Source organism: Erinaceus europaeus, chromosome 21, assembly GCF_950295315.1.
Source record: "Erinaceus europaeus chromosome 21, mEriEur2.1, whole genome shotgun sequence".
NCBI classification, from domain to species: domain Eukaryota; kingdom Metazoa; phylum Chordata; class Mammalia; order Eulipotyphla; family Erinaceidae; genus Erinaceus; species Erinaceus europaeus.
Window position 1 is genome coordinate 41,489,179 of NC_080182.1, and position 23,731 is coordinate 41,512,909.

The 23,731-nt window shown below is 44.6% G+C and overlaps 1 long non-coding RNA gene across 2 annotated transcripts in view; it reads left to right on the forward strand.

The window, feature by feature from the left end:
* Window positions 1–10,940: 10,940 nt before the first annotated feature.
* LOC132535322 (uncharacterized) overlaps window positions 10,941–23,731 on the forward strand; it is a 474,613-nt gene continuing 461,822 nt past the window's right edge. For both annotated transcript variants that reach the window (XR_009547119.1, XR_009547120.1), the window contains exon 1: window positions 10,941–11,133. This is a non-coding gene — a long non-coding RNA (uncharacterized LOC132535322). The remainder of the gene's footprint in view (window positions 11,134–23,731) is intronic.

The following is a 23,731-nucleotide window of genomic DNA, read 5'->3' on the forward strand; positions in this document are numbered from 1 at the left end:
TTTTGAAGGCCAGTTTTACTTAATATAATGTTCTTAATAGACTTTTTGAACTTAAGTACTACAAATAATGTCACTCCATTCCCTTTTGACCTAGAAATTTTCTATTGAGAATTCAGAGTGTGCATGAGTGTGTGGTGGTGGTCATGTGTGTGTGTGGGGGGTTATTATATAAGAGAAATACTTCTGCTGCTTGCTAGATCTTTTGGTGACTTGCTTCTTCGTTTAATTTTAATTAATTTATTTATAAAATGGAAACACTGCCAAGACCATAGGATAAGACGGGTACAATTCCCACCACCAGAACTCCTTATCCCATCCCCTCCCCTGATAGCTTTCCTATTCTCTATCCCTCTGGGAGTATGGACCCAGGGTCATTGTGGGGAGCAGAAGGTGGAAGGTCTGGCTTCTGTAATTGCTTCCCCGCTGAACATGGGTGTTGACAGGTGGATCCATACTCACAGCCTGTCCAGGACACATTTATGGGGTTGTCTGTCCAGGGAAGTCCGGTTGGCATCATGGTAGCATCTGGAACCTGGTGGCCCAGGCAAGACCAAGGCCCTCTTGTTTCTTATTTTTATCTTTTTATCTGAGCACTGCTTAGCTCTGGTGATGGTAGTGCTAGAGATTGAACCTGGGTTCTCAGAGCCTCAGACTTGGAAGTCATTTGCATAACCATTATGCTATTTTCCTAGCCCTGTCAGTGACTTCTGAGATTTTTTTTCCCCTTTATTGGGGGATTAATGTTTTACAGTCACCAGTAAATACAGTAGTTTGTACATGCAGAACATTCCCAAGTCCCCACACAACACAACCCCACTAGGTGCTCTGCCATCCTGTACCAGGACCTGTACTCCTCCTCCCCACCCCAGAGCCTTTTTCGTTGGTGCAGTGCACTAATGTTGAGATATTTTTATACTGTATCTCAGAGTGAATCTCTATGGAGTTCACTGATGTTGGGTCTGTAGATCGACTTCCTTTCTTGTGATCAAGAAGTTTTTAATCAGGATTCCATTGAATGCATTTTCTTTTTATCTTGGCTCTGTATATCTACTTCCTTTCTTATAATCAAGAAATTTTTAATCAGGATTCCACATAATGCATTTTCTTTTTATCTTCTGGAGTCCCCATATACACATCTTTATGCATTATATTTTAAATGGCTTACTATCTAATTATCTTTTATCCACTTCAGTTGAGCAAGTCTGTTATAGAACCAATATAGGAAATGTTAAAAGTCCACTCTAGAATTTCTTTTTATAATTTACTTTATTGTTTTAAACTTTATTTGATAGAACAGAGAGAAATTGAGAGGGAAGAGGGAAATAGGGAGAGGCAGAGAGACACCTGCAGATCTGCTTCATGGCTTGTGAAGCTGTCCCCCAGCAGGTGGGGATCAGAGGCTTGAACCCAGGTCCTTCTACGTTGTAATGTGTACACTTAGCCAGGTGTGCTGTCACCTGGCCCCTCCAGAATTTGTTTAGTTCCTCTTTATAATTTATATATTTTTCAATATTCACATATTTTTAAATAATTATTTTTCCATCTTATTTTAATGAGAGAAAGATACAGAGGAAGACCAGAGCACTGCTGAGCTCTGGAGGCTAAACCATGGGCCTGAGAACCCCAGGCATACAGTCTTTTCTACCATCGCTATGCTATCTCCCCAAGCCCTGCTCATGTATTTTAATGCTTAGATTTCCTGCTTTAGTCTCTTTTCAAAGAACTTCAGTTGGTTATTGTACAGTTTTTATCAGGTAGTTTGTAGACCTGGAGATCTAGTTTGTTGGGTTTTTTTCTTTTTTTTTAATATTTATTTTCCCTTTTTGTTGCCCTTCTTCTTGTTGTTGTAGTTATTATTGATGTTGTCATTGTTGGATAGGACAGAGAGAAATGGAGAGAGGAGGGGAAGACAGAGAGGGGGAGAGAAAGACAGACACCTGCAGACCTGCTTCACCACCTGTGAAGCGACACCCCTGCAGGTGGGGAGCCGGGGCTCGAACCAGCATCCTTATGCCGGTCCTTTGCACCACATTCGCTTAACCCGCTGCGCTACCGCCGGACTCCCTAGTTTGTTGTTTTTATCAGCTCATGTTTTCCTGTTTCTTTGTGTGCATATTCAGTAGTTGAGATTTGAGCATTTGAATAAATAGCTGCTTCCCTTCTGTACAGGAAATGATTTTCACCAAGCAGGCTGGGTAGTTCCTCTCTGTATTTTTCTTTCTTTCTTTCCTTCTTTCTTTCTTTCTTTCTTTCTTTCTTTCTTTCTTTCTTTCTTTCTTTCTTTCTTTCTTTCTTTCTTTCTTTTGGAGATGTATTATTATACCTTGCATGTATTTGGTAATTTCCCAAATTTCCCAGCTACAGCAGTTTTCTTTTTTCTTAAGCACATATGATTTCCTTTTTTCCACTCAAGCTTCTGTCTGTGGTATCTTACGTTCTATTTCTGGGAATCTAAAAGTCCACTAGTGTTTATCTTCCTTCTTAATACGTCCCACTCTGGCACTGAGAGAACACTGCCACTCCCTTCGGTGCTGCCCATCACATGAGATGGAACCTTGTCCCTGAAACAGCCCTTGCCAGCCAGCATGTGCTCAGCTAAATGGCATCTGTGGATAGTCCCTGACTTTACCATACACAAGACCCAGATTCAGGCATCTCGTGCCATGCAGTTCTCCTGCAGCATGTCTCCATGTCACTAAAGCTGAAACAGTAGGGCCAGTGAGAAAGTGAAACCCCCAGCACAAAAAGATGATGAAGAAGAAGAAGCCAGGATGTTGAATGCCCATTCCCCTCATCTTTCCCTTCCAAGGGAGAAAGCAGAAGTCAGACGCTTTCTCTGATCCTAGTATCATGAAGAGATAAGGGCTAAGATAGGCAAATGCAATTTGCTTGAAGATCCTTTTAGCTTTGTAATTCTTACCTAGCACGATGCAATCTCGTAACTGGTTTCTGGAATTTTCTACAATAAGAAATTTGATCCAAATTTTGTTGTTAATACTCCTGTGTGTGGATGTGGATGTAGAGGGGAGGGAAGGGGAGGGCTTCCCTTCCTTTTACCGTGCTGGTACCACCTGAAGTAATTTTGGGTCCACACCCTGCAGAGGGTGTGCGCCTAGCCTACCGTATGTGTTATCTGGGTTCAAGGCCCCGCATCACATGGAAGATACTATGGCCTGATGAGACCCAGCACTTGGTGTCTTTTTTTCCTGTTTCTCTAAATGAAAAAGCAGCCCAAAGTGATGGAATCATGTCTGCTTGAGGCCTGGGTTCTGAAGAAGAGGAGGACAAAGGGAAGTAAGGAAAATAATTTTTTAAGCTGTAATACAAATCAATTGCAAAAGTATCTCTTAGATGAACTTCAAGTTTGAAAAATGGAAATAAAGTTAAAGCCTCTATTAAAATCTCAGAATATCTTTTTTTTTGTGGGGAACGAGCAGTGGTGCAGCTGGTCAAATCCACACATTGCCAAGCTCAGGGACCTGGCCTCTAGCCCCACTGCTCACCTGTAGTGTGAAGCTTCATGAGTGGTAAAGCAGGGCTTCAGTTGTCTCTTTCCTGCTGTCTATCTCCTCCTCCGTCCCCCTCAATTTTTCTCTGTCCTACCAAATTAAAAAAAAATTAAAAAGGAAAATGGCCAGGAGCAGTGGATTCATTGTGAAGGCACCACGCCCCAACAATAATAATCTTAATGACAAATTTGAGTAGTTGCCTGCTGCTCTGACTTGACTGTAACAGCCATGGGGACTTAATTTTGAGGTATGGTGGCTTCCATTCTTTAGATATTCATGATAGGGCAAGGGTAAATAACATAATGATCATGCAAAGAGACTCCCGTGCTCCAGGCTCTAAAGTCCCAGGTTCAATCCCCAGCCCCACCACCACCACTGCCATAAAGCAGAGCTGAGCATTTTTAAAGAGAGAGAGACCTTCGGGATACACATTTTATTTTAATAAATACTGTATATTCATTGCTAGATTGGTAAGCAAGCAAAACCAAGTTTCTGTTCTCATGGAGTTTCTAGTCTAGTGAAGAATTCAGACACAAAGACCTCCCAAATCCAGTGTGATAGTCAGCAAGAAACAACTTGAAGGACTTACATCCCAGATAAAGTAAACATATCTAATAATGTTTCCACCTTGAAACAAAATGAAAGAAGAGCTAGCTAGCTATATACTGAAGATAGTCACTACTCACAAAGTAGCCTGATCTAGGCAGAATATTCTAGAACAACCTTGTGGATCTAGTATACTGAGTCCATCCTCAAGAAAACCTGTCAGCAAACACTGATCATTCTAATTCTCTTAACAGTGAGCATACCCCACCTCATTCTCTTGATGCTCGAATGGCCGTCGGTTTTTTTGAGTGATACCTCCATTAGCCAGATTTACAAATGAGTCCTGGAAGAGCTTGATCAATAAAGCACCAGTCATGGGACACGGGCAATGGATGACTTTAGGGACAAGACGCGGCCTGTGCTCAATTCATCATCCGCCTCCAGTCTCACATTGAAAGCTTCTTTTGCCTTGGCACTGACATTTCTAGTGCTAAGAGCAAAGTCAGCAAGTTCTTTTTGTGAATATTAAGCAGTTATTCAAGAAGACGCGGAGGAGGGAGACCTAGGTGCAAAAAAGTGAGCAGTAGGGAGTCGGGCTGTAGCGCAGTGGGTTAAGCGCAGGTGGCACAAAGCACAAGGACCGGCATAAGGATCCCGGTTCGAACCCCGGCTCCCCACCTTCAGGGGAGTCGCCTCACAGGCGGTGAAGCAGGTCTGCAGGTGTCTGTCTTTCTCTCCTCCTCTCTGTCTTCCCTTCCTCTTTCCATTTCTCTTCTGTCCTATCCAACAACAACAATAATAACTACAACAATAAAACAGCAAGGGCAACAAAAGGGAATAAATAAATAAAATAAATATTTTTTTTAAAAAGTGAGCAGTGGCAGGAAAACGGATGAGAAGTCTTAGTCTAGGTAAAAGCAGTAGCAGCCAGTATACCAGTACATATCAGTGGTAACAGTCCAGTGGAAACTGGGCACTCATTTTCTGGGGTACGGCCCTATTCTTTTATTTTAAATTGCCACCAGGGTTATCACTGGGGCTGGGTGCCAGCACTAGGAATGCACTGCTCTCAGAAGCTATTTTTTTTCTTTCTTTTTTTTTTTTCCTAATGAAGACAGAGAAATTGAGAGAGGACAGGGAGATAGGGAGAGAAAGACACCTGCAGACCTGCTTCACCTCTCACTCACCCTGCAGGTGGGGAGTGGGGGCTCAAACCTGGGTCCTATCCTTTATTTTTCAGTCTTTCCCAAAATATCCTTAAAGCAAATGAAACCTAGAATATGTTTTTCTTTAACTAAAACACAAATGTTATTTGGATGATCATTTTTAACGTGGTCTGAGATTAAATGTTGCTTCTCACTCATGCACACGACAGAGTCACCTCCCTGAAGCTTTTTTTTTTCTTCTTGTAAGAGTGTATGTGAGAGGATGCATTGTTTTTGGAGTCCTGCTAGCTTTGTTCTGTTGTTGTTAAAGATGATTTTAATGAGAGATACACTACTATCTAGATTGTAGTAGTGTCAGGGATTGAACCCAGGACCTCCTGTATCACTTAAAACTTTTAATCTAGATATTTTGGGTTTTCATCTACTCCACTGTTGCATCATTAGATTTTTTTTTTCCTGCCAAAGGTAAGAGTTAATGACCATAAAATGTTGCCCCTCATAATGACCCTGGGTCCATCCTCCCAGAGATAAAGAATAGGGCAGCTGCTAGTGGAGGGGATGGGATATGGAACTCTGCTGATGGGAACTGTGTGGAATTGCATCCCTCTTATCTAATGGACTTGTTGATCACTATTAAATCAATAAAAAAAAATCCTAGCCCCCAATTAAGTGGGACATGGTAAATTCTAAGTTTTTAACATTTAAAACCTTGCTCAAGCAGCTTCAGTATTTTTTAAAATTAAAATTGCTGTCTTAAACTGACAACTTTTATATGACTGTAATAAAGTGCATAGTATCATACAATTTATTATATCAATCCTTTGAATTCTGTCTACATGCCAAGTCTTATGCCTGGAATCTCAGCCTCCTTGAAGCCTTCCTGGATCACCTGAATGTTCAGCTATCTTTTTCTTTGTTAATACCGTCTTGCTATATTGGGTTGTCAGAAAAATTGTACTTTATTTTTCTATACAAAAGTGCATCAGTGCTTTTCTCACAACCCAACCCATTATACATCATCAAGTTGTTTTTTTTTTTTTTTTAGCTAGTTTTCCTAATAGGGCACTGCCTTGCCTGGTGTGAATCCCTGGCTGTGAGCACAGGAAGCAGTGGAGAGCACTGGGAGAGCTCCGTGGATGGTGAAGTTGTGCTGTGGTATCTCTCTCTCTTTCCCTCTCCCCTCTCTGTCTTTCATTCACTCTCACTAAATTAAAGGAGGAGGAGGAGGAGAAGGATTTGGATCCCAGAAGTTGCTTAGCAGTGCTACTATGTATGTGTGAGGCCTTGAATTCATGCCCCAGCACATAATTTAAAAAAAAAAAAAAAAAGTGTGTGTATTTAAAGCAGAGACTGGATGCTCTAACAATTAGAAGTCTTCCTATCTTTACTGATGACTTAGTCCAGTGACCACACTGCTTAACCCGATGATGCTCATCCCAATCTAACAAAAATAGACTGTGATAGGGAATAGAATTTCAGAGGTGGGAAAAATAATGTTCCTGAATTCATGCACATAACCCAATAAACAAATCACATTGGATTATGAAGCCCTTGAGGACCGAGATTATATTTATGACTTCAGCCTGTCACAGTACAGTTGAGCTCTGAATTCACCGTTGGCCACCAGCGTCATACAGCCAGCCAGTCACCTATACAACATACAGCATGACGAACTTAACATGGCTCCCGGAGAACAACTGTAGCCCTCTATTCCACAAAAAGCCTGCTTCTCCTGTTAGCAAGTGAAATAGTTTTCATCGAGCTGCTAAAAAGAATAATAAAACAAACAGAAAACCTCACCTCATTCCTTTTGCACTCACATTGTTAACCAGTCCCACTGATTTTAGATAGAAAAGAGTGTACCCAAGTCTCACATCTTTCTTGCTGTAATTGAAGCCTGTAATTACTGCAACTGTCTCCTGTTTTATTTCCCAGCTTCTTCACCTCCTTTCGGATTTGTTTTTTCACGAAGCTCAAGAGTTTTCCACTTTGATGGTACCTCAACCTAGAATCCTCTTCTGGAACACGCTTTTTTATCTTGTTTACCACCAGATTCTTTACGCATAGGAGAAATACTGGCACAAAACAAGAAGTCAGTATTTATTAAAGTAGGGGAAAAAGTGTGTTTGTTGTAGGTGTATGTAGACATACTGAATGACTTGAGCCCACACCACATGGTTAAGAAATGACGATCTCTCTATTTCAGTAATATGAGGACTTAATTTTTTTTTATCATAGAACTCCTTATATTAACAAATGCATAACTCATTTCTTGACACTGAATGAGAATTAAAATAGTATGTTCTGCTAAAGTCAGGACACCCATGGCAGATAGGTAGCCATAGTAATTAAACTGTAGCTTTTATCTTCAGTACCTGTTTTTATGCCAGAATCAGCTTGACCTTAGTACTTTTTTTCTTTTTATTTTTTTTATTTCTTTACTGGGAATTAATGTTTTACATTCCACAGTAAATACAATAGTTTGTACATGCATAACATTCCCCAGTTTTCAAAATAACAATACAACCCCCACTAGGTCTTCTGTCATCCTTTTTGGACCTGTATTCACTTTGGTGCAATACACCAACTCTAGTTCAGGTTCTACTTGTGTTTTCTTTTCTGATCTTGTTTTTCACCTTCTGCCTGAGAGTGAGATCATCCCATATTCATCCTTCTGTTTCTGACTTATTTCACCTCACATGAATTTTTCAAGGTCCATCCAAGATCGGCTGAAAATGGTGAATCCACCATTTTTTATAGCTGAGTAGTATTTCATTGTGTATATAGAGCACAACTTGCTCAGCCACTCATCAGTTGTTGGACACCCGGGTTGCTTCCAGGTTTTGGCTATTACAAATTGTGCTGCTAAGAACATATGTGTACACAGATCTTTTTTGGACGGGTGTGTTGGGTTCCTTAGGATATATCCCCAGGAGGGGAATTGCAGGGTCATAGGGCAGGTCCATTTCTAGCCTTCTGAGAGTCTCCAGACTGTTCTCCACAGAGGCTGGACCCACTGACATTCCCACCAGCAGTGCAGGAGGGTTCCTTTGACCCCACAACCTCTCCAGCATTTGTTGCTGCTGCCAGCTGAAAGTATTTTATTTAAACTTGCTGGGCTGAGAGACCAGACAGTGGTTCACCTGGTTAGATAAACACGATCTCTATCAAGCGCCTGAACCTGAGTTCAAGCTCCTGCCCCTCACGTGTAGAGGGACATGTGGCAGGCAGGTGTCTTTCTCTTCCCCTCTCTACTCCCTTTCCCCCTCAATTTCTCTTGGTCCTATCAAAAGAAATAGAGTTTAAAAAATAAACTTGTAAGACCCAGAAAGTCCCCTTCTGAGCAGGCACCCGTTTCTGAGTTAAGACTGATGAAATAAGCAACAGCAGGTAAGGACGGATTTGCTTTCTTCCCCTTTTAGTCCTTTTCTAGATTTCAGATTTTTAATTTTCATTTGAAAAAATGGGAATAAGGTAATTTAGCACTATAGGGGTAGTTTTGTGACTTAAGGGGAGTCATCTACAAAAATGAATTAGGCCAGGTATTAAGTCATCATGCCTAACAATACTGATGTTCCAAAGCCTTTCTTAAGCAGTGGACTCTCTTTCAAAAATGACAGAGAAGGAATCAAGACTGTGAAAATAGAATATCTTATTTCTGGAGTAGAGTTTGTCCAATTCTGTATTTTATGTAGATTTTGCTATTTTTAACCACGCACTCAACAATTTTTTGTGTGTGAAAAATGAGGATCAGAAAAAAACCTAAATTTTTATTTAAAATAATTAGCATCCCATTTAAATTGTTCAGATTATAACTAATTTTTGGAGAGTTTGCATACTTTTTAGAATAATTGAAGTAATCGATTCGCTAAAGAAAATAATTTAAAATCTAAATATTCTGTTAGAGTTCAAGTTTCAATCAGACTTTTTAAAATTTAAAGCAAAGTTAAAGCATGAACTGGAGTTCTCATTCAAATATTAGAGAAATTTTTGTTTGAATTTGACTTTTAATATTCTGCATCTTATATAGTTTTTAATTATTACTTTCACCAAGTACCCAGTAAACACAAGTCAACTTTATTACTACTAAACACAAGTTCCCCCAATAAATAAATGCCTTTCCAATAAATGTGTTCAATAATGATACGTACAAATTTTCTGTGAGCTCAGAACTGTATGTGTAGATCATTACCTAGTTCTTTAGTTCCCAAGACAGAAGTAATCAACATTGTCTCTGGCATGTTCTTTTTGAAGCTCTTGCTTTCAAAGAACTTCCCCATTTCTAGGAGTGGTACAGGGAGCTGCCATTTTTAAAGACTCAAGTATAGGCTCCCCACTGGCTAACACATCTGCAGTATTTGCTGTGCTCCTAGAAGCTGTAGTGACTTCATCCTTGACTACTACAACTGTCTGTGTCTCTCGCTCTCTGTTGCCCCATTAAGCCACATAAACCCATCACAGTGGACTTAGTCTTTGGGGTTCCTTTAGACCGTAAGTCAACTGCAACGCTGTGAGAATAAGCTCAAGTGACTTCCAGGCCTGACTGTCTGTTTGACCTTGTAGGCTCTTTCAGCCCCCCCTGACTTAATCAGACACCTCTATTGAAAAGATGTTCTTTCCTGTAGAGATCCTACTTCATTCCCCTTAGGTTATAAAATTCCCCTACGTAAGCTTTTCCAACTAAGTTCTCAAAGTTTGTTTTTAGAGTGGATTTACTAAATCCAGTTGTAAACTTAACCAAAAGTATAGCCAGAAGGATTAAAGTGATTTTCCTTGGTTTCTGTTTAATGGAATGTGAAACTGGGATTTGTCAAAAAAAAAAAAAAAAAATCAAGAGTGAGATGGAGATACACTTTTGATTCCTAAACAAACACATTGCCTCAGATGTGCCTGCCAACATTAGATCTAGAATCAGTAAGAGCTCCTTTATTGTAGCACTTTGTCAAAGCTTTTTCTCTAACCTGGGACATTTAATTTAGATACCTGTGTCTGTCTCTTCTGACTGGCACCAGCAGTTTTTATGATCAGATACTATACCTGTAGGGACAGTTGGCTCTCTCCTTCAACCTCTGTCCTGGGTGGTGGCTGAAAGTCTGTGGAATCTACAGTGTACATCAAATGAGTAACTCTCTCGCCACGCGTAAGATAAACACCAGGTGTGCCTGTGCCCTGTGCCGTTTAAACTTCATTTGGTGCTAGCCAGTTTCTGGCCTGGTACCCAATGGCGTTTCTGTTTTCCTCCCAAGACTATATCTAGAATTTGAATTCCAATTGAAGAGATCTCTTGTCCTTGGATCCACAAGTATCTTCTCTGAATCTAGATCAGGAGATATTTCATACATCAATACAGATATAGCTTCTTGACAAGACCTTGACACTTTGCCCTGATTGGGAGAAACACTACTAACAGTATGCTCAGCTCTGCTAAATATAGTACTTTGCATTAACATTCATACTAGTTACATCATCTGTTCAATGACTCTTATTGGCTTCTGGCCCCTCCATATTCTTTCTCCATATGATCATGGCCTTATCACTTAATGTCCAAGAAACAGGATCCAAGTCTGCAATGGACTAGTCATTTTAGTCAAATACTACCAGCGACAGTAGTGACAGTTGTGCTTCTAAGGAGCCCTAAAGCAGTTAAGTTTTCCTGACTTAAGGGAAGGAAGATGTTTGTTCTCCTTATTTGACCAACATGAGTCATTTATAGAAAACCAAACCTAAGACAGGAAATGTAGCCAATAAAAGTCTTTGACATTGTTTCCTGTGCCCTGCCCTCCACAGTGCTCAGGAAGCAGAGTCAGAGAAGAATAAGGCCACTTTTTCCCCAAGGCGAGTAGAACGCAGCACTTCAGAGCTGAAGAATGTCTCTTCCTTTGTTTCTGGCAATGAGTTCATCATGAATCGAGGTACAATTTTACTTCATAGATTTCTGGATCTGGGTCAGTGGCTCCATCTGTTTAGAATAAACCGGAGGAAAGGGGGGAAAAACAATGTTTTTTATTCTAGTGGAGTTTCTATTCTGTTTGATTCCCATGGTTTCCAGACTGTTTTGAATGAAAACCAACCTTCCAGCTAACTCTTATGTGTGCACTATCAATCAGAGTTTGTGCAACTGGTGGTTAAAGGCCAAGTAAAAGCATAGGCTCCCCACAGATAATGGGTGTGAGTTCACTGGGAAGCAACAAGGCTCTATAGAAGGAACACTCTCCAAAAGCAGGCATGGAAGTTCTTATGAATCCCTGCCTGGACAAGGCCTCCCTGTTGTGGGCGTGAAAGGGTTTTGAGCCTATTGTTTTAACTTGCAAAACATAAAAGCATGTCCAGAGAAGCCATACCCCAGACCTATGTTTGTTTGTTGTTTCTTTCCTTTGATTCCTTCATCCTTTCTCTATTATATATATATATATATATATATATATTTTTTTTTTTTTTTTTTACTTTATGAGATAGGAATTTGGATGGGAGGGGTAGGGAGCGGAGAGGAGAGAGAGGGGGAGAGAGAGGGAGGGGAAGAGAGAAAGAGAGAGAGAGAGAGAGAGACCTGCAGCACTGTTTCACTCCTCATGAAGGTTTCCTCATGCAGGTGAATAACCTAGGGTTTGAACCTGGGTCCTTGCACACATGGTAACTTTGTGCTTAACCAGACAGCCACTGACCTAGGCCATTCTTCTTCTCCCCGCCCTGCCCCACTTCTCTCTTTGTGCGCTTAACCAGACAGCCACTGACCTAGGCCATTCTTCTTCTCCCCGCCCTGCCCCCCCTTCTCTCTTTCTTTCTTTCCACTAGAAAAGACTTCTGAAGGCTTATTCCTCTTCTTATCAAAGAATCTTCTCTATCATAACAGCATATAAAATAATGTTAAAGAAAGAGGAAAGAAAAATAACGTACTGCCCTGAAGGAAATCCTATGGTCTCCTATACTCACGTGTGAAAATTCTGATTCATTTGCTCCAGATTCTCTGTCCCGGGATGGGGTACTTCCACGGCCTGTCCATCTTCATAGGAGAAGCCACTGGGTGAAATGACAGCACATTTTGTGGGGATACTAACTAATAGAAAGCAAGCTTGGGACACTGATGTTTCCTACAAAGTTGATTTGTCAGTGATTTTCCATTATTAGATAAGAAGAGGTTGAAATGGTTTGTCTGTCTGAGCAATTGGTGGTTTGTATTTCTGAACACATTTAATTGTTAGCAGCTTGTGGTCATTCAGACACATGATGAAAGGTATGTGTACACAGACATTTTCCTGGCTTTTGCCATTATTACTCGTTGACCAAAAGGTCACTCTGTTTCTCCATTCTCTCGTCACACCCATCGTTGCTTTAACCACAAGACCCTTCTAGACACAATTGAATTGGCCTACGAGTTCCAGTCTCAGAGCTTGCTCCGCCTTCTCCTCCTGTTTTCTTTTTTTTTCACTTTGTGTTTTCTCAAGTCCCGTAGCTTCCTCCTCCTCCTCCTCCTCCTTCTTTTTTACTTTGTGTTTTTCCAAGTCCCATAGTTTTAAACTTCTGGCTTCTCTGCTGGGCAGGAAGGAAGGCAAGAAAGGCGCTGAGGTGTCAGGCATGTGAGTGAGGACCCCACCTTTAATCTCTGCTTTAGTTTAGTTTTCTGATGACTTTATTATTACTATTATTATTATTTACCAGAGCACTCCTTAGCTCTGGTTTATGGTGGGAGTGGGGCAAGGGACTGAACCCGGGGCTATGGAGCCTCAGGCATGAGAGTCTATTTTCATACCCATTATGCTATCTACCCCCGCCTCCCCTTCAGAGGATTTTAGCTGGAACAGTTGCTGTCTGACTACAACCAAACAGATGACTGCAGACACCAAGCCGAGGGGCCAGATAAACAGCTCACCTGGACATGTGCCTGCTTCAGCATGAGTTCAGGTTCAGGCCTCCCCACATTTTTTTATGGTAAAAGTGTGAGACACAGAGACAGACAGTAAAGACCAGCACAGAGGAGTGGATGAAGACGTGCAGGGCTCACGAGGCTTCCCGCCACAGGTGTGGACTAGGGGCCTGAGCCTGGGGTTTCGCACATGGCAACGCGCGAGCTTCTTTACTGGGTGAGCAACCAACCGACCCCCCATCTCTCCTCTCTTCAGGACCACCAGCATTATCACTGGGGCTTGGGTGCCAGCAAGATAAATCCACTGTTCCTGGTGGCTATTTTTACTTTTTCTTTTTATTTATCTATCTTTTTTTTTTTGCCTCCAGGGTTATTGCTGGGGCTCAGTGCCTGCACTACCAACCCACTGCTCCTGGAGGCCATTTTTCCCATTTTGTTGCCCTTGTTGCTGTTATTATTGTTGCCATTGCTGTTGTGGTTGGATAGGTCAGAGGGAAATGGAAAGAGGAGGGGAAGACAGAGAGGGGAGAGAAAGACAGACACCTGCAGACCTGCTTCACCTCCTGTGAAGGTACTTCCCCTGCAGGTGGGGAGCCAGGGGCTTGAACTGCGATCTTATGCTGGTCCTTGCACTTTGTGCCATGTGTCCTTAACCCGCTGCATTACCGCCTGACCCCCATTTATGTTTCTGTAAATACAGACAGCTGAAGGGAGTGAGAGAGAGGGTCAGTGAAAGAGAGACACCTATCATGCAGCTCCACATCTCATAAAGTTTCCCTCTCCTCACGTGGAGACCATGGATATTACCCCTCATCCTCAAGCGGAGTACATTCCACCAGGTGAACTGCCTCCTGGCCCCCTCTTTTCTTATTTTAGATCACTTCGTTGGGGAAGTAACAGTGGAGAGGATAGTTGTTGACATAGGGTTACAATTTCTTATCTCCTTATGACAAGTATGGGCACCTCACTGCCACCAACACATGTCTTTCTTCACCATCATACACTGGGTGGCCAAGATCTCTGTCCCCTGTTTTGTTGTAATACACCACACCCAGTCCAAGCTTCATCCTCTCTCCTTGCTGCTTAAATTCTACTTCTAAATGAGATTATGTGGGATTTTTCCTCCTCCTGATCAGTTCCATCCAAAATAGGGGCCAGGAGATTTCACCATGTCTGACAGCTGAGTAGTATTCAATTGCATGTGTGTACCACAGCTTTCTTAACAATTGGACATATGGGAAGCATCCACATTCGGAATATTAGGAGCTGTGCTGCTGTGAACATAGTCGTTTCTAGATTTCTTTGGGTAGGTGTTTTTGTATTCTTTGGATAGAGCCCTAGGAATGGGACTTCCAGGCCACAGGCTAGGTCCATTTCCAAAGTTCTGAAGATGTTTTCCATAGGAGCTGAGCAAATTGATATTCCTACCAACTATGAAGAAGTGTTCCTTTTTCCCAAATCCCTACCAGTACTTGTTCCTCCTGTCCTTTATGATGTAGGAGTCATAAGTATAAAATAGTATCTCATTGTTGTCTTTGTATTTCTCAGTGACTGAGGTTTTTTTTTTCTTTTCTCGCCTGTTGACTATTTGAACGTCTTTGCTGCAGATTCTGTTTATGTCCTTTACTCTGTTAGCAAGTAAAAAAAACAGACCACCATCCACTGCAGGGAAGCAAAGATGTTTATTACAGATTCAAATCCGGACCGAGCGGTGACTGACAGCAGTCCAGCAGAGCTCGACCCCGAACAGAGCTCAAACCACACAATTTATAGGATTTCAGAGCACACTCCAAGGGGGGGTTATGCAAAACAAGGATTCTACAACATATTCAATGGTACTTTATAGAAAATGCGGGATCCAATCATTTCAAACATTGCAACACACTAAGCAACCTATAGAATTTGTCTAACTTCAAGCCTCTATGCAAAATAGGGTTACCACACTTTCAGTTATCAACTAAGACCATCTGGCCTCAGGTGGTTGAGTTTCATCAGCCTTGAGCTGACTTGGGTTTGTGGCTAGGCTAGCTATTTCCTCTAAGATAAAACTGGTGACTTGCCCCTGCATAGGGGTGGTGACTTTTGCCCTGTGTAGGGGGTACAGGAATTTTCCATTCCATATTCCCCACTAGTCTTAGCCGAGAATCAAACCTTTGATTCACTGTCTTCATATTCTTCTTCTTCAGTCTGAACATTAGTATACCTAGTTCTAAGGATCATTATCTTAAGAGTCTCAGATTGTCTCTGGACCATAGAGACCAGTGACCTCAGTAAACAGGGTCCTAGAGTAAATATTAGGAGTAGGATAACTAGAGCGCTGACCAGAGTGGTTAGCCAGGGGGACCAAGAGAACAAATTCTCATACCAGTTGCTCTGACTCCTAAAAAGATCCTTCCTGTCCTTTATTCTTTTTCTAACCTGGCTTAAGGTTTCTCTTACCACTCCAGAGTGGTTGGCATAGAAGCAACAAGTTTCTCCTAGGGCCACACACAAAGCTTCCTGTTTCAGAAACAGCAAATCAAGCCCTCTGCGGTTTTGTAGGACCACCTCGGCCAGGGATGACAATGATCCTTCAGGGGTTTCAATAGTGCTCTCTAGAGTTGCCATATCCTGGTTTATTTGTTGAGTTAATCTCTCCAAGTATGTCTCCTTTTGTAAGGCCGTAGTGCCTACTGCCAACGACCCAGCTACTCCCAGCCCTAGGATTAGGGGAACAGCAACAGGGCTCCGCTTTGCCCTTGACAACCCAAGTTGCTCTCGTCCCTGTCCTCCTGAGGAATAATACACCTGAGGTAGTATGTGAGCCAGGACACAAAGGTCGTCCATGGAGGGTGACCCATGGCTCATCCCAAAAGGGAAAATACAGGGAGTCATGCCAGAGGTACAGGCCCACCAGGTCCCTTCAGGGGCTTTGAGGAGGATAGCCCAATTTTGTGTTTTACCAATTCTTATGGTATGGTTGCAATTATTTTTATAAGGAGAAGAGTTGAGGTCATATAGAGCTGTGGTGACACAAGTCCCTTCTCCTTGAATGTCTCCTAGCGTCAGGTGGGGATCGAACCCCCACCCGCACTCAGGGACTTTGGTATGGATGGAGGATAGGGTTAAATTTTTAATATTCCCTCCATGGGAGCCAATATCATCAGAGGTGGCTATGCCTATATAATAAGAAGGTTCAGGGTTCAAACACAACCAACAGTCTTTGGTCATCTTGGGGTCAGTGGCATTTAAGAGCTGATACATTAACTCTACAGTTTGTATTAACGGCTCTGCTCTTGGAGACAGGGAAACCTCCAGGCTGGACAGGGTTTCATTTATTACACTCTTTTTTCTAGAACCCGGTGATGGCTTACCCTGATTTCCTTTAGTTGGGGGTATTTCTAACACTTGAGACTGTGGATCTGAAATAGGCTGGAGGCTTGGTGGGCACCTTGGTGAGGCTAGGAGACTGTGTCCTGGCCCGGGGACCCTCACTCAGGATAACTGACCTCAATGGCCTGATAGGGTTTGAGGTCTGTGGTACTATTCGCCTTTGGATAGTGAATACTACCCTGGGATCCGTTCCTGTGACATATAGCTGAAGGCCCCAAGTTTTTCCCCCTATCCACAAATTATCATCATACCAGGTTCTGACTGTCACTATGACAGGGTTGCTGTTCCCTATCATGCAAGTGCCCTGTTTGTTTGGGGCGCCAGCCCTGACTATTCTTTTAAACTCCATCTGGTGGTCTGTGTCTTTCCACAGAGCTGAGGTTACACAGCTCCATTGGGCACAATAATACTCAGCCTCTCCTCCACAATTTTTGGAGTGGCCCTCCCTAGGGCAAATGTAGTGCTCAGTATGCCAGAGCCCTCTCTCTAAGCCTCTGGTGGCACACCCTTCCTCTGAGAAGGGAAGTTACTTCCCCCAGTTGTTGCCAAATAGAGCACACAAATCAAAGACGAACACGGGCAGCCCCATGGTCGTCATGTTTGAAATTACCTTCCCTTCTAGAGTCTGTAGCTCCCATTGGTATAGCGTGGGTCTATGGGGGCATGCAGTGCAAGAGTTCAGACTGGAGCAAAGCAAGAGCGCAAGAGTCAATTGGAGACCAGACGAACCTTCATCGGGTCTCCAGTAGGCACGGCGCACCATCTTCTTGGGTCCTCTGTTTCAGGGGGATCAGCAACTGCTCTCTTCAACCGAGTGTGATGAATCCAGTGGCGCTTTCTGGCAACCTTTGCAGCAGTTGGCGTACTCAAGATCACGGTATAAGGTCCTTCCCACTGGGCCTCGAGGTGGTCAGGGTGCAGCTTCTTTACAAGCACAGAGTCACCAGGCTCAAACAAGGGGGCGCGGTCCTGGCTTTCCTCCCTCCGAGTTCCAGGTCTCGCGTCCCAAACTGCATCTCTTGCCTTCCCTCGCACCACCTGTAAGGCCTGTAAAGACTTAAGGAGACTGCCATGCGACACTTCAGCCAATTTCTCAGCCCCAACCCTGAGAACCAGGGTAGGCTGTTTGCCATACACGATTTCAAAAGGGGTGAATCCAGACACATATGGGTTATTCCTACTTTTAAGCAAAGCAAAGGGTAAAAGAGAAACCCAGTTCCTGCTAGTCTCTATTTTTAACTTGGTTAAACTCTCCTTAATAGTCCTATTCATTCTTTGTACTTGCCCTGAACTCTGGGGGAGATAAATACAATGTAATTTCCACTTGATTCTTAAAGTTTCAGCCAATTGTTGGGTGACCTTGGCAATGAATGCTGGACCATTATCAGACCCCAGTGAATAAGGGAGCCCAAATCTAGGAATAATTTCAGACCAATTGTTTCACCACTACCTGGGAAGTCTCTTTCCTGGTTGTGAAAGCCTCAGCCCAGCCTGAAAAAGTATCTATCATAACTAAGAGGTACTTATATCCTCCTCGAGCTCCAGGCATTTCAGTGAAGTCTAGTTCCCAGTGTTCTCCAGGCTCCTCTCCACGCCACCGGGTTCCAGGCTCCTTCACTTGCACAGGAATGGCGTTGACTCTAGCACATGTGGCACAACGGCCTGCCACACTCTGGGAGATCCTATACAGGCCAATTATCAAATAGAATTTACGAATCAGTTCCGCCAGTTTGTTTCCCCCCAAATGTGTACCTTGATGTGTCCGAGTGATCTCTTTTCTTCCCAGTGACTGAGGTAGCAGAATCCTCTCATCCGGAAGGATAACCCATCCTTCTTTGTTAGGTTTCCTCCCAATCTTCCGGCTCAACCTTTCTTCTCGCTTGGAGTACTCGGGCTTTTCTTCTTGGATGACTTCTTCTGGTGCAGCCACTACCAGCTGGGCCTGGGTCCCCACTAGTCTTTGGGCCGCTTCCTGGGCTTTCTGGTCTGCCAACTGGTTGCCCAGTGAGACTTCCAAATCGTCTTTCTGGTGCCCTTTGCAGTGGATGACGGTGACCTTCTCCAGCCCCCATACGGCCACTAGCAGGACCAATATCTCCGGGGCATGCTTGATAGCTTTTCCTCCACCCGTTAACAATCCTCTTTCTTGGTACAAAGCCCCATGGACATGGACTGTAGCAAAGGCATACCTACTGTCAGTGTAGATATTCACCTTCTTTCCTGTTCTGCACTTGAGTGCTTGGGTGAGAGCTATCAGCTCAGCCTTCTACACCGACGTTCCTTGCGGCAGAGACTTAGCCCATAGAACCGTCTGACTCGTGACCACTGCAGCACCAGCATACCACACACCATCCTCCACAAAGCTGCTTCCATCTGTGTAGAGGGTTTCCTGTGCGTCTGGCAGTGGGACGTCCGTCAGGTCTGCTCTCAGCAAGGTTAGGGCTTCCAAGATCTCTTCACATTCATGGGTGACATCTTCTTCTGGGTTGGGGAGCAGGGTGGCTGTATTTAAAGCTGCAGTCTGCTTAAAAGTAATGTGAGGCGGGTCCAACAACAGTACCTGATAATGGGTGACTCTAGAGTTGGTCATCCACTGGTCCAGAGGGGAATGAAGTAGACTGGCCAGGTTGTGGGTTGTGACGATTTTCAGGGTCTGTCCAAAAGTCAGCTTGGTGGTTTCTTTCACTAGTAGGGTGGCGGCCGCCACTGTCCTGAGGCAGCCTGGCCAGCCTGCTGCTACTGGGTCCAATCGTTTAGACAGGTAGGTAACAGGCCTCCTCCGTGGTCCCAGAGTCTGGGTGAGTACCCCCTTGGCTACGCCGGCATTTTCTGATACAAACAACTGGAACGGCTTGTTCAAGTCGGGGAGGCTCAGGACAGGGGCACTCACCAGAGATTTCTTCAGTGCCTGGAACACCTTCTCTTCCATCTCAGTCCATCTCAAGGGTGCATCGCCTCCACCGGTGGCAATGTAGAGGGGTTTTGCTAGTTCGGCGAATCCCGGGATCCATAGTCTGCAATAGCCCACCGCTCCCAGGAATTCCCGGACCTGTCTCTTTGAAGTAGGGATCGGGATCCTCAGGACGGCCTGGATCCTTCCCTCAGACAGGGCTCATCTTCCCTCCTTGATTTGATAGCCCAGGTAGGTTACTTCCTGAGAACACAGCTGAGCCTTTTTGGCAGACACCCGGTACCCCAAGTTCCCCAGTACCTCACGCGGGTCCCTGGTTGCTGTTTCGCAGTCTGTCTGAGAGGGGGCAGCAATTAGTAGATCATCCACGTACTGCAGAAGACTGCACTCAGGATGCTCGCCTCGGAATGTCAGCAGGTCTTTGATAAGAGCTTTGTCAAACAAAGTAGGAGAGTTTTTAAAACCTTTGAGAAGTTGGGTCCAAGTTAGCTGTCCCGACTCACCTTCCTCGGGGTCTGTCCATTCAAAGGCAAAGATGGGCTGGCTCTGTGGGGATAGGGGAAGGCTGAAGAAGGCATCCTTCAAATCCAGGACACTGTACCAGGTCCGATCGGGTGGCAGGAGACTGAGGAGAGTATAGGGGTTGGGGACCGTAGGATGAATAGTCTCTACCCTCTTGTTTACCTCTCGTAGGTCCTGCACCAGTCTGAAGTCATTTGTCCCAGGTTTCCGAACAGGAAGAAGGGGCGTGTTCCATGCCGACTTACAGGGCACCAAGATGCCAGCCTCCCTCAGGCGCCGAATGTGACTCCTGATGCCATACTGGGCTTCCCGGCTCATAGGATACTGCCAGACTCGGGCTGGGGTGGCCGAGGAGGTTAGTTGAACAACTATAGGGGTTCCATGCTTGGCTAGTCCAGGGGGGTTGGTCTCAGCCCACACACCTGGAATCTCTCGCTTCCACCGCTCTAACAAATCCTGATTACCTATGTCCTTTGGAGGTTCATAGAGGCGATATTCTTCCTCTACGGGTATGGTGAGCAAGATCTGCCCGCCCGCCAGTACTGTAGGTCCATCCTCAGCCTCAAAGGAGATGGTGGCCTGTAGTTTCTGAAGGAGATCTCGCCCTAACAATGGTTCAGGGCACTCGAGGATTACCAGGAAGGAGTGAGTGATGGTTTCTAGACCTGGACCAGTGATTCTTCCTATAGACTTTGGATAAATTTTTGCTTCCCCTGTGGCCCCTACAATTTTAACCTTGTCTTTTCTGGTAGGTCCAATTGGTTGCTGGAGTACTGAGTGGGTGGCCCGGGTATCCGCTAGAAAGTCAATTAACTTTCCCCCTACCGAGAGTTTTACCCTAGGCTCCCGGGGGTTGGAGGAGCCTTGGCTTCCTCAATCTAATTCAACTAGCAGGGGGACTTCTTCCTTTCTCTTTTCTTCTTTGCTCAGTTTTGGACAATTCCTCTTCCAGTGTCCCTCTTCTTTGCAAAATGTGCACTGATTCTTTCCTAAGGGCTTGCCTTGGCCTCTTGCCTGTGCTCTTTCTCTTCCTGATCCTCTTCTTTCCTCTCTTTGTCTGCTTCCCTAGCTAGAAGGACCTTTGCCATCTTCTTGTTCAATTCTAACGTAGCCTTCGCTGGGTCTTCCCTATTTTCAGACACTTTCTGGGCTACTGCCAACAGCTCAGAGAGAGACTTCCCCTCAAAACCTTCTAACTTCTGTAACTTTCTTCTAATGTCTGGGACTGGTTGGGCCACAAACTGGAGGACGACTGCCGGCCCTGGGATATATAGGTGTCCAGGTTCTATATGCCTGACACAATTCTTCAAGAAAGGCAGTCGGGCTCTTGTCTGTGCCCTGATTACACTCAGTCACCTTAGATAGATTAGTGGGTTTTTGGGCTGTTGCTCGGATCCCCCGCAATAGAGTCTGGCGGTACCTGGTGAGGACATCATGCCCTGCCCCTGAATTGGGGTCCCACTTAGGTCGGGACTGGGGAAAGACTTCCTCTATCATACCCTGATCAGTGGTTGGCTCCCCCCAGTGATCCTGGACCTGCTTTTTTCCTTCCATTTTAATTCTTTCCCTTTCCTCTAACGTGAACAGGGTGTTCAGCAGCTGCTGACAATCATCCCAAGTGGGCTGATGGGTATAAAAAACTGACTCAAGTAGGGTAGCAACCCCCTCAGGGTCAACGGAAAAAGGAGGGTTTTGGTTTTTCCAATTATACAAGTCATAAGTGCTGAAGGGGAGGTAAGTTCTTAAGGGCCGCCCTCTCGCATCCACATCCCCCACTTCCTGCAAGGGAAAGGTCCCAACTGGCGCATGCCCTGATCCAAAAGGGGTTCCCATTCTAGTAGGAGGAGGACTCAGGACCCCTGGCAAGGGTCCAGTGGTAGTGTCGGGCACCTGGGGGGCCTCCTTGGGAGCGGTTGCCCTCGGGGCTGCTGGATAAGGTGGGGGGGTTTTCATTCCTAAGCTTCCTTACTCTTGGGGGAGATTCGGGAGCCTTGGGGAGAACTGGAGCAGTGGGCTTTCTAGGAAGCCTGTTTCCCACTTCGCTCTTGGTCACAAATACCCCTGATCCCTTCTTGGCTTTCTCCTTTCGTTTAGGGACGCCCTTGCACTGTCACAAGTACTTCGGCTGGTCCTGAATGATACCCATCCAGATCTCAATATAGGCCATCTGATCGGGGTGTCCTGGGTCCCCAAAAACTACATCATGCACTGCTGCGCACTTTCCCAGGTCAAAACTCCCCATTTCAGGCCAACCAACCTCAAAGGTTGGCCACTCTCACATAATTTCCTTAGCGTGAAGGCGTCCACCTGGGCTCTGAACCCAGCAGCCCTTCTTGAGAAACCTGAAAAATTCTTAGTTAGACATTCGAGGGGGCTGAGCTTGCAGTCCTTGGACTGGCTCTGTCCCATCTTCTTGTCAAAATGGAACAAAAAGAAGACAAACAATACAACAAGGGACATGGCACTCAAACCAAGAATTCCTTTTACTCGTTTTGTCACACGTCGGCCGGCACACCACACACTCTCACAACTTCTTTCACTCTTATTTGGTTCCCCGATCACTCCAAAGGGTGTCCACTTAGGAATTTCCTTACCTGGGCCACATAGGACGTCTCCTATGGCCTCTAAAAGCGGTGACTCTAGTTTTGCTCGAGCAGACGCAACACAGAACAGAAACGGGTCATGGAGGTGACTAAAACAAGACACGAACACACATCCGAACCAGGGGCCGACCTTCGTCCGGGCCCCTCGGCTACCAAAATCTGGGGGCCGCCCTTCGTCCAGGCCCCATTGCTACCAAAACCCAGGGTATCTCACCTGGCAATAGCGTGGCATGGCACACACACACACTCTTCAGGACTCTGCCTGGCCCAAGCAGCCTTGGAGTCGTCACTCCCCAATGCTGCGGTCTGGGATTTCAGCGTAGTGTCCCGCAATCCACAGACCCCCCAAGCCCCGCGGGAACTCACAAATGGTATACCATACAAAAATCAGGCCTGACTTACCAGCGCCGGTCAGGGCTTCCCAGGATCCGGATCCGGGATGGTGTGTCCTCAGGGATGGATCCATCTGAGGTGATCTCGCTGGGGCCTCCAAATGTTAGCGAGCAAAAAAATCAGACCACCATCCACTGCAGGGAAGCAAAGATGTTTATTACAGATACGAATCCGGGCCTAGCAGTGACTGACAGCAGTCCACCAGAGCTAGACCCCGAACAGAGCTCAAACCAAACAATTTATAGGATTTCAGAGCACTCTCCAAGGGGGGGTTATACAAAACAAGGATTCTACAACTTATTCAATGGTACTTTATAGAAAACACAGGATCAATCATTTCAAACATTGCAACACACTAAGCAACCTATAGAATTTGTCTAATTTAAAGCCTCTATGCAAAATAGGGTTATCACACTTTCAGTTACTGACTAAGACCATCTGGCCTCAGGCGGTTGTTTCATCAGCCTTGAGCTGACTTGGGTTTGTGGCTAGGCTAGCTATTTCCTCTAAGATAAAACTGGTGACTTGCCCCTGCATAGGGGTGGTGACTTTCGCCCTGTATAGGGGGTACAGGAATTTTCCATTCCACATACTCCATACCTGAAAAAGACATCCCTGAGAGAAGACAGGCAAACATAAGGGCTCCAAGCAAGAACTGCTCAGCGGCATCAATTAAAATCATGATCTCATGAGAGACTGGTTAAAGCCACTAACTTTTTAAAGATAGTTTTGCATGTAACGATTGATAGGTAGAGCACTGCCAACCTAATTTCAGAGACCCTTCATGATTTCATGTGTTTACTCCACTCATTATATTCATTTATTTTTGTGTTTACCTTTCACATGGA